The following is a 9,462-nucleotide window of genomic DNA, read 5'->3' on the forward strand; positions in this document are numbered from 1 at the left end:
TGTCGTTATAAAAAGCGCTAAATTTGATTAAAATCAGTTATACTTTTTCGATCAAGTGTTGTTTGGTGTTTTCATCTTCATATTGTTAAGACTGTTGATTATTTTTCATTTTAACAGAGCCGAAGCCGATATGTTTAAAAGCAAACAACTATCAAACACTCTACAAGTCGACTTTGTCGAAGATAAACACAAGAGATTTTGTCAACAAAGACCTGAGTGCTATTGTTTCACTGAAAATTTGAAAACAAGAGGCATTGAAGGAATAAAATGTTTCAACACAAAATTTGGATGACCGAGGGGCCTTTCCAACCCGTTTATTTAGTCTTGCTTTGCAAACTATGCGATGTACACATCACAACCAGTAGTTTTAAAATGAAGTGCACAGTGATGTGACTAAAGCACCACACAGTACATACGAGTACATGCAAAGTACATCTGAGTAACATACAGTACATACGAGTAACGTACGAAATACATACGAGTGACATACATTTATTTTCTGGTCAACAAATGAGAAACAACACAATTTCTTCAATACGGTGATATTTGGGTTTATTTCCTTGTATTTATGTGGACTTTGGGGCAACCATTTGATGGATTTAAATGATGAAAAGGTATTTTGTTTTCATACTACATTCACTTGTATGTTTTAGTTGAATTTGTTTATAGATATTTTGTCGATGCGATTTGCCAGTATTGAGCGCTTTTTGAACCACTTTCACCTAGGAAATACATATTTATGAAGCGATTATACATTCATTTTGACTCTGAAGATGACTACCGCTAGGTTGTCGAAACGTCAGTCAACAACAACAAAACAGTCCGTCTCAGGACTATACGTAACAGTGCAACTCTCATTTAATTTCAAATATGTATATAATGTACATTTATTTCATGTAGCGCGTTTTGAAAGCATTATTTATACGTTGTTTATTTAATCGCTTTCATAAATATGTATTTCCTAGGAGGAAGTGTGTGTCAAAAGCGCTCAAATACTGGCAAATCGCATCGACAAAATATCTATAACAAAATTCAGCTAAAACATACAGAGTAAAATGTGAAATTGTGAAAATAAAATGCAGCGCACAAATTTTAAATCCGTCATGTTTGCCAAAAATCACCTATTTTAGAAAATAAACACAAATAATATCAATGTATTGAAAAGATGTATTTTTCTCATTTGTTGACAGAAAAATAGTCGTATCCTCGTATGTGCCTCGTATGTTACTCGTATGTATGTATGTTACTCGTATCAACTTTCATATGTTATAAATAATAATGCTCGTATGTTGAATCACGATCATTGAGATCTAAAGACCTGGAGGAAACGTCAACAAAATTACTATAAAATTATTGCGCGCGGCCGCGTGGTCAAAAACATGGCGGATTTTGGTTGTCAAAGTCAGCGGAAAGACGCGGGCTCATAAAATGAAATTTTTTTCGCCCACCCGGATTTGACAACCACAATTGCGATTATATAATATATCAATGCCAAGCACAAAAACTTTTAGAAATTTTATCTTTAAAACATGCTGCAAACTTGTTTGGTATACGGATGCTGAAGTAATGCCAGAAAAACATTTCATGACACCGGTAAGCAACGTAAGATTGTTTACTATTTAAAGTGTTCAGTGTTTTGTTTAAGTCAATACTTGAGTGTGATGGCATATATTTTGTGAATGTTTTACTCCTAAGTTATAATTTAAGTTATGTTTATCCAGTCTTATTTGTTCTTTACTTAATCGATTGCTAGACGAGGCAAAGCAACCAGTTCTTATCGAGATATGCATATCTTAAAACTCCTTGTTTCAACTGAGTTGAAATGGAGGATTTTTCATGATATTTTTCTGAAATTATGAAGCAAATATTAAGAACAGAGCTGTATTGAAATCAAATGCAGTGCAGGATTAATTAATGAACTCTTTGGTACATGCCGTACAATAAAAAATACCTGTCTTAAACAGCTAGCCTGAACAATTTGACAGATTATGGACAATCATGATGATGGTGTGTAAAGGCTTGCTTTATGCTAAAAGTTTTAAATGCCATTCTGTGTTTCTGTAAATGAATTGTTTGTTATAGTAAACAGGTTAGTACATCAAAACCAAGATAAAAACTACTTTGTTCAATAATGTGCCAAATTTTGCTCCTACCTTGAAATATTTGCTCAAGAAAAGCTTATAATGGCATGCATGAAACATTAAATACAGTACTGCATCATCTGACAAAATCCATCGTTTTCAATTCCAGGTGATTAAAATTCACATAAGATGCATTGGTTGCAATGAAGTTGAATGTGGAAGAAGCAAAATTGATGGCAAGAACTTTTATGTCTTTTGAAGAATTACGATATCATTTAAAAATAAGAGTAGCAATCTAGTAAAGCCACATCTGCCTTCAACATGAGACTTTTCCAATTATGTATAGTTACTTTGTACAAAATACTATTTTAGATAAACTTGATTTTAAGTCATTCACTGATATTTTTACCAAAAGACAAAAAGAAATTCAAAGGCATAATGTAAAATTCAAAATTTGTCAAGTTGTTTGAACCTAGAAAAATTAGTATAGGTAACTGTAATTTGTAAGGACACAAAGAAAAGTAGTGCAAGAAGGTTAGCATTTTGAGAATTAATAAGTTCTTGACATACATTACACAAGGCCATAATATTATAAATAATGTCTGTATAATAACAATTATACAACATGCTAAATATCTTCACCTACATTATAATTATTTAAACAGGTTTGCCTTCATGCAGCAATAAGAAAAGTGTTATGTCAGAGAAACCAATGCACTTTAATTTAAGAAATAGTATTTTCAATGGGAAATAACGTAGTTCTGTTCAGTAGTAGATCCATGGTTGTCAATAACAATCCAGTTTCTAATATCTTGGCTCAAAACAGAACCAGCAACATGATTATAGAATTTCTGAATTTCGTTCTTTTGCTCTCCTAGTTCAAGATATTTTCTCATAAGTTCTCAGTAGATTTATCAGAATATCATAATACTTTATAAGACATCCAGAATCAATACCAAAAAACTCAAAATTACATACCTACTAATATATTTCCAGTCGACTTAAGTCGTAGGGGTAAGCTAACTTTTCTAACTCCTTTTGGACATTTTAACTAAGATTTACCCATCTATTCAAGAAGACAGTTGCACCAAGCTGTTCACAAACAGTCAAAAACACAAGTAATGCGCATGGGATTATGCATTAAAGCTTAACAACACATTGACAGTGTAAAGAATGCCGTTTGATATTTATTTCTAATATAGCTAAAGCATTACTTGAAAAATATACGTTATTTTACAGTAGATTTACCTCATTTAAATGTGTGTGTCTATTTCACAAAAACCTGAAGCATTATTTTCAATATTTTATGCTTACGGTATCGTGGTTGTTTTCGCTGGTTGTCATTACTATGAGCAGTAATAGAGATCCGTTTCGGGAGGGAGCGAATGTTAAAATTTTTCTCAAAGTGGAAGTTTTGACAACCAAAATCCGCCATTACCGCCATGTTTTGACCACGAGGCCAGGCCCTTTTTCCTCCAGTTCTTATAGAGCTCAATGGTCACGATCCACAAAAGCTCTATTCTGGCAGTGGGCAATCAGATGAGATTTCAAGCTGACGTCACTAAAACTATATCTGAAGATATAGAAAGAATTATCGACGAACTTTGGGATTGTAACAATAATTTAAATGAAACGTGACAAGAAAATAAACAAAACTGGAAGAAAATGAAAATTCAAAACCAAAGGCGAAGTTGAAAAACTTTTATTGGAAGTAAGTTACGCCAAGCGTTCAAAACCGAAGGAATATCAGTGCATCTGTTTCCCAATGAAGAAAAAAAAGCCACAAAGACGAAAATTAATTTATATTTTGTGCGAAACATCGACCAGCTTTGAGGCTTCGTCTATTTCGTGTCTTTGTTCTGCAAATTTTGAGTATTCTTGTTTTGACCTTAAGTTGAGCGTGCAAGAAATACAAAACTCAAAGAAGATTAAAGAAGATGCTATCTTAACCGTTGATGTGGCTTTGATTCCTGAACCATCTAAGAAAGAGATGACCGATCGAAACAATCGAAGAAATATTTTTATCGGTATGGATGACATAAAATATATCTGTTTTTGAAGTCTTTTAGCAGTTAGGTTAAAGAGGAAAAGGCCTTTTTTCAAGCAATGATTCTCAGACTATAATTTACCAGTGATTATAAAGCAACACAAACATGACAAGTTTTGCAAAATGCATTGCATATTATATCAAAACGTCAAAAATTCTACTCGGCCACGGTAGTTTAACATACGGGAATCGATTTTGCCCCAAAAACGTACGCTATATTTTGGAATATAGATTATAATACGATGCACCACTCCTTCTATTAATTATTATCTCTATGTGTTTACTTCTGTTAATGAACTTCCATATCGATACACAGTTTGCATGAAAAACTAACCACAATATTGAAGATGTCGGATTTCAATAGATCCACACTTGAATGTATCGCATTAGGAGAAAAGACGATTAAACTATTAATCAGATCACCATTGAACATCTGATTATAGAAAAAACAAGCTGTAGTTGAAACTGATTGCAGACAATTCGACCCACGTACGTACAAGCCTTTGTAAATCGATCCAGAGGCCACGCAAATTCGATAGTGGGATGGGGTAATATTTATATATGTATGTTGTACTTTCGTAGTACTTATATTAAAATTAATTGTGGCTATGGGCTAACGAAGATTAAAAAATAAGAATACATAACTATTGCCCCCTCCCCCCAAATTATCAATTTCTTCAGAAACGGCACATCACAGAGACCAGTTGCATAATCTGATTTATGCACGAAGGCGAATTTACAGCAGCCAATTGCGTTTTCTGATATTTCTACAGTAACGTAGCCATAACACATTAAGCAAATTTCGAACGCGTATTACCTTTAGGCAAACTTATCGATCAGCTCTTTCTATGTCAGGATTAATCGCATTTAAAACTTTCCTCTACATATAGTGCTCCTTTGGTAGGTTTATAGATTCACAATGCTGAAATTGATCTCACATTCACATGAGGTGATTGGTAGTGCAAAGTGCAGAAAAGAATACATAAATATTTTCAAATCCTGAGAAAATGTTACATGCTTCAGTGTTTTGACGATGTTGTCTGGCAAAGGCCGATGATCGTTTCCCAGAGTATAAACGTCATTTTGCTTTAATTAACATTTTAACCAAGGGGTTAGGCAATTCAACATGATAGAATTGTTTTCCATAGTTTTGTTAAAAAATCTTTCGATGTGTTGTTTCCTTAGTAACGGCGGCGGTGGCTTCAAAATTTGTTTACTAAAAATACACAGTTGCTTGACCTAGTCTTATTTCGAGATCTGTGGAACGACAACAAACTTACTCGTGCCATTCCCTTACACGGTCAAACTTCGTACTCGTAGTCGTACTCTTGTTAAAGCTCGCTAATGTTATCCACCTCAACTTCGCTTCGGCGGATAACAGTGACCTCGGTCTAAATAACACTGGTCAACAGCAAATTTGGTGTCTCGGTTTTGTAAACTGATTTTGGACAATTTTGATGTGCTGAGTCCAAAAATAACACTATTTTTGCTGGGTCAGGTCGAGATTTTTAAGCTATCGTTAATTTTGTATTTTTTAACTTTTAAATACCCGAGAAAGGTACAACAGAAGTATTAACCATTTACCTTTTAAAGTTCTATTATCTGAACAAATTTAAATTTTTAGCACTAGCAATACAAAGAAAGCATTTGAATAAGCAATTATTGATTGAATTTCAATTAGGGAGTTAAGGTTTTGCGATTATTATGGGATATTAAAGATAAAATAAGGCTTTATTTAGCCCATACTGATTCAATGGTAAAACTTGTTAAAACACACCAACATATTAATGTAAGTAAAACTAATAAAAAGTAGAAATAATAAAAATAAGCCAGATGTTTTTGCTATGTTTGTGGTGAATACACCTTGCACAAATCGCAATACTGTCACCACCTTTATCAAGCGCGTTTACTATGCATATTTTGGCATGAAGCTCGGCGATCAAGACAAACGTTGGGCACCTCACATGGTTTGCAAAAGATGCACAGAGCATCTCCGTCAATGGAGCAAGGCACGCAAAGTCCATGAACTTTGGCATCCCCATGATTTGGCGAGAGCCTTAAATCATGCAACCGATGCTACTTTGTGCTATCAATGTCATGTGAATTAACAGAAAAAATCGCACAACACTGGAGTATCCCAATCTACCGTCAGCTATGCGCCCTACTCCTTATAGTGAAGAAATTCCCGTACTTGTATTTGAAGATACAAGTATTGAAGAAAGCAGTAGTAGCCAGGATGAAACTCAAAGCATTGCCACTACCGATGATGCATCCTTTCCCGATGACAATGATGAGCAGCCAAAATTGTTTTCCAAAACGAACTAAACGATCTTGTTCGTTGTTGCCAAAAGACTCTGCCGAACTTCTTGCATCTCGTTTAAAGGACAAGAACATGCTAAATGGTAAAGTTAAGGTAAGTTTCTTCCGTACCAGGCACCAGGAATTTTAAGATATTTTGCTCAAGAAAAGAATTAGTCTATCGCAATGACATAGTAGAGCTACTGAAACATCTCGATTACCTGAATACAAATCAGAGGACTGGCGACTTTTATTGACAGCAGCAAAAGGTCCTTGAAATGTGTGTTGTTACACAATGGAAATCAATTTGCATCTGTGCCATTGGCACATTCGACAACATTAAAGAACAGCATGAAGCAATTAAGTACGTCCTAGAAAAAATTTCTTATGACCAACATAAATGGCTGATTTGCGTTGACTTAAAAATGGTCAACTTCTTGCTTGGTCAACAGTCTGGATTTACCAAATACCCATACTTTTTATGCCTCTGGGATAGTAGGGATCGTACTCATCATTACGTGAAAAGAATGGCCAGTACGTGAAGAGCTTGCTAGTTGTAGAGCAAAAATGTGATAAACAAGCCTCTAGTTGACGGGACGTATTTTATTTCCTCCACTGCACATAAAGAGTTTTCTAAACTATGTTTTCAGTTTCGTGTAAAACCTTCCCCAATTTGTCAACTGAAAAATTAAAAGCTGGTATTGATCCCGAAAATCTTGGCTCTTTAAGCGATGAGCAAGGAGAGCGCTCACCATGACTTAAGAAAGGTGGGACATGGTGATGATGGCGGACTACTGTTGGAATTTAAAAAGAGATGTGCAAGCACCAAAACATTCGCGACAATCAAAAAAAACGAAAATTTAGACCGTAATAATGCAAACATTAAGTTTTCATTTTTAGTTACATGTACTGTACATGAAGTGTACATGATTCTTTCTTGGAATACTGCAATTTTATCATAAAAACTGACATTTTGTTTTGAAACATCTTGAAAACATGTAAATCTTGAAAACATTGTTTTAAAAAAATATAACTAAAGTCGCATAATTTTAAATTCAAATTTGCAAAAATTTGACCTCCGAAGCAAAATGAATGTTATTTCTAGATTTAGCATAGCAAAAATATAGTAAATCAGTCAAAAAATATCAGACACCTTTTAAAAAGTTTCTTTTTGTTGACCAGTGTAATTCTTGATATCAGCATAAACTCAGCCGAAATTGCTGATGGTTGATTGTAACAGGTGGAATAGTAGGATTTGGGCAGGTTATAAATGAGATGAGGTGTTTCCGAAACAACAATCATTGCATTCCTTTCTATTCTAGTGTACATTCTTTTCAAAAGGTAGCTAGGTAGCAACTTCATTGAAATTCCTGTTAGAGTTCTTGGTCAGCTTTTTTCTTTATCGGCCCTTACTTTTCAACGACAACAAGTAAGACAGAGTGTATTCAAGAACAAGCGGCTTGGAAATAGGGTGTTTATGTTTTAAATTTTTATCCATTAAGACATAAATACCATGACCGAAATTGCACAAGTCACATTTTAATTTTCATATCAACTCAACATCAATTCACCTTCAGTTATCGATGTTTTCTTTTTTTATTCCACTATAGTTAAATAATGGCGATGTTTAACAAACTCTTTGCTGTTGTTTTGCTTATGATGATCTCCGTTAGCTCAGGTTTGTGTTCAATGATCTATCGTTTAGTTTTTCCAGTGTAAATATGGTAAAGAATTAATTTGATGTTCGTGACTGTTTATACAGCCGACAGAAACATCTTTTGCGCTGACCACGTTCAATTTGTTTTCAATATTTGTTTTCCTTGAAAGTGACTTTGATCTGCTATTTCCTGATGTCAGCATAAACTGAGTAAAGTCTAGTCAAAATTGCAAATTGCGTTGTACTAATTAAAAACAATTTTGTTCGGTTCTTAAATGTAGTAAGATTGGTTGAATGCTCAAAACCCTACGTTTCCTTATATTTATAGGCGGGGCCAAACCAATGTTATGTGTGCGCTTACACTTCTATTTTCCAAAACAACTAAAGATGCTTTGGTTTAACAATTCCATGCTGGAGATTGCCTCTCGTTGAAATTCACTACTCATAACGGAACAGATGTCGTTATAAAGGGATGTGACGATTTATCAACTGATGGATTTTGTTCAAATGGTAGAATCCTTGCCAAAGATTGGCTGATAAATGGAATTTAAAATCGTGTACTGGTTCATGTTGTAAATCTGATCTCTGTAACAGAAGGAGCAAAACATACACCAGTGAAAGCATTTTGGGTTCTCTTTGTCATTGTCCTTGTTTTTCTTGTATTGAACACCAGTTTTGAATATACTTAGTATCGTGATTAACAATATTTGGCAACTTTTTGTATCTCAGTAATATGAAAGTTGTATTACAAATTTTCATTATGAATCTTGAAAGACATATTGTGTTAATAAATGAGTTAATTTCTTGTTGTTTAAATCAAATTCACACTTTCGTCTTATAAAGCTTTTCGAGACTAGAGTAAGAGTGACAAAAGAAATTCGACCTTGGAAAAAGGGAATTTGTTCGATGCCCCATATACTAGCCATAGTTTGGGTGTAAACAAATTTGGACAAATTTATTATGGTTTTGTTGTTTGTGATTTCAACTACAAAACAAGTTGGTGTTGTTGCTTTTGAAAAAGTTACTTGATCCCAGCTTTAATTCGCGGTGATGATTTCAAATCAATAAAGAATGTTTTTCATAACGATGATTATGTTGTGTCTTCATAATTCGAATTTTTAGCGCGTAAACCTTTTGTTATCTTATATTTAATAAAAGTATTAATCCATTCAATCCACATGACGTGAATTAAATATTCATTGTTACATCTATTCTTTTTCAAGACATCGCTAATCTGTAACGATAAGGCGGAAGAAAAGCATGTTGGAATAAACCACTTAAGGACTTAAGGGGAAATTTAATTTTTTATATTTTTAAAAAAAAAGGGAACATCGTTACGCTTATTACAAGTTCGGACATTTTAGATGCGAGAAACTATT

At 33.9% G+C, this 9,462-nt stretch overlaps 1 long non-coding RNA gene across 1 annotated transcript; it reads left to right on the top strand.

The window, feature by feature from the left end:
• The first annotated feature begins 8,029 nt into the window (after nucleotides 1-8,029).
• LOC124451341 lies at nucleotides 8,030-8,899 on the top strand. Its single transcript, XR_006950419.1, has 2 exons — nucleotides 8,030-8,104; nucleotides 8,412-8,899. It is a non-coding gene; the product is annotated as an uncharacterized LOC124451341 (long non-coding RNA).
• The last annotated feature ends 563 nt before the right edge of the window (nucleotides 8,900-9,462 follow it).

Source organism: Xenia sp. Carnegie-2017, unplaced genomic scaffold (assembly GCF_021976095.1).
Source record: "Xenia sp. Carnegie-2017 unplaced genomic scaffold, XeniaSp_v1 HiC_scaffold_24, whole genome shotgun sequence".
Taxonomy (NCBI): domain Eukaryota; kingdom Metazoa; phylum Cnidaria; class Anthozoa; order Malacalcyonacea; family Xeniidae; genus Xenia; species Xenia sp. Carnegie-2017.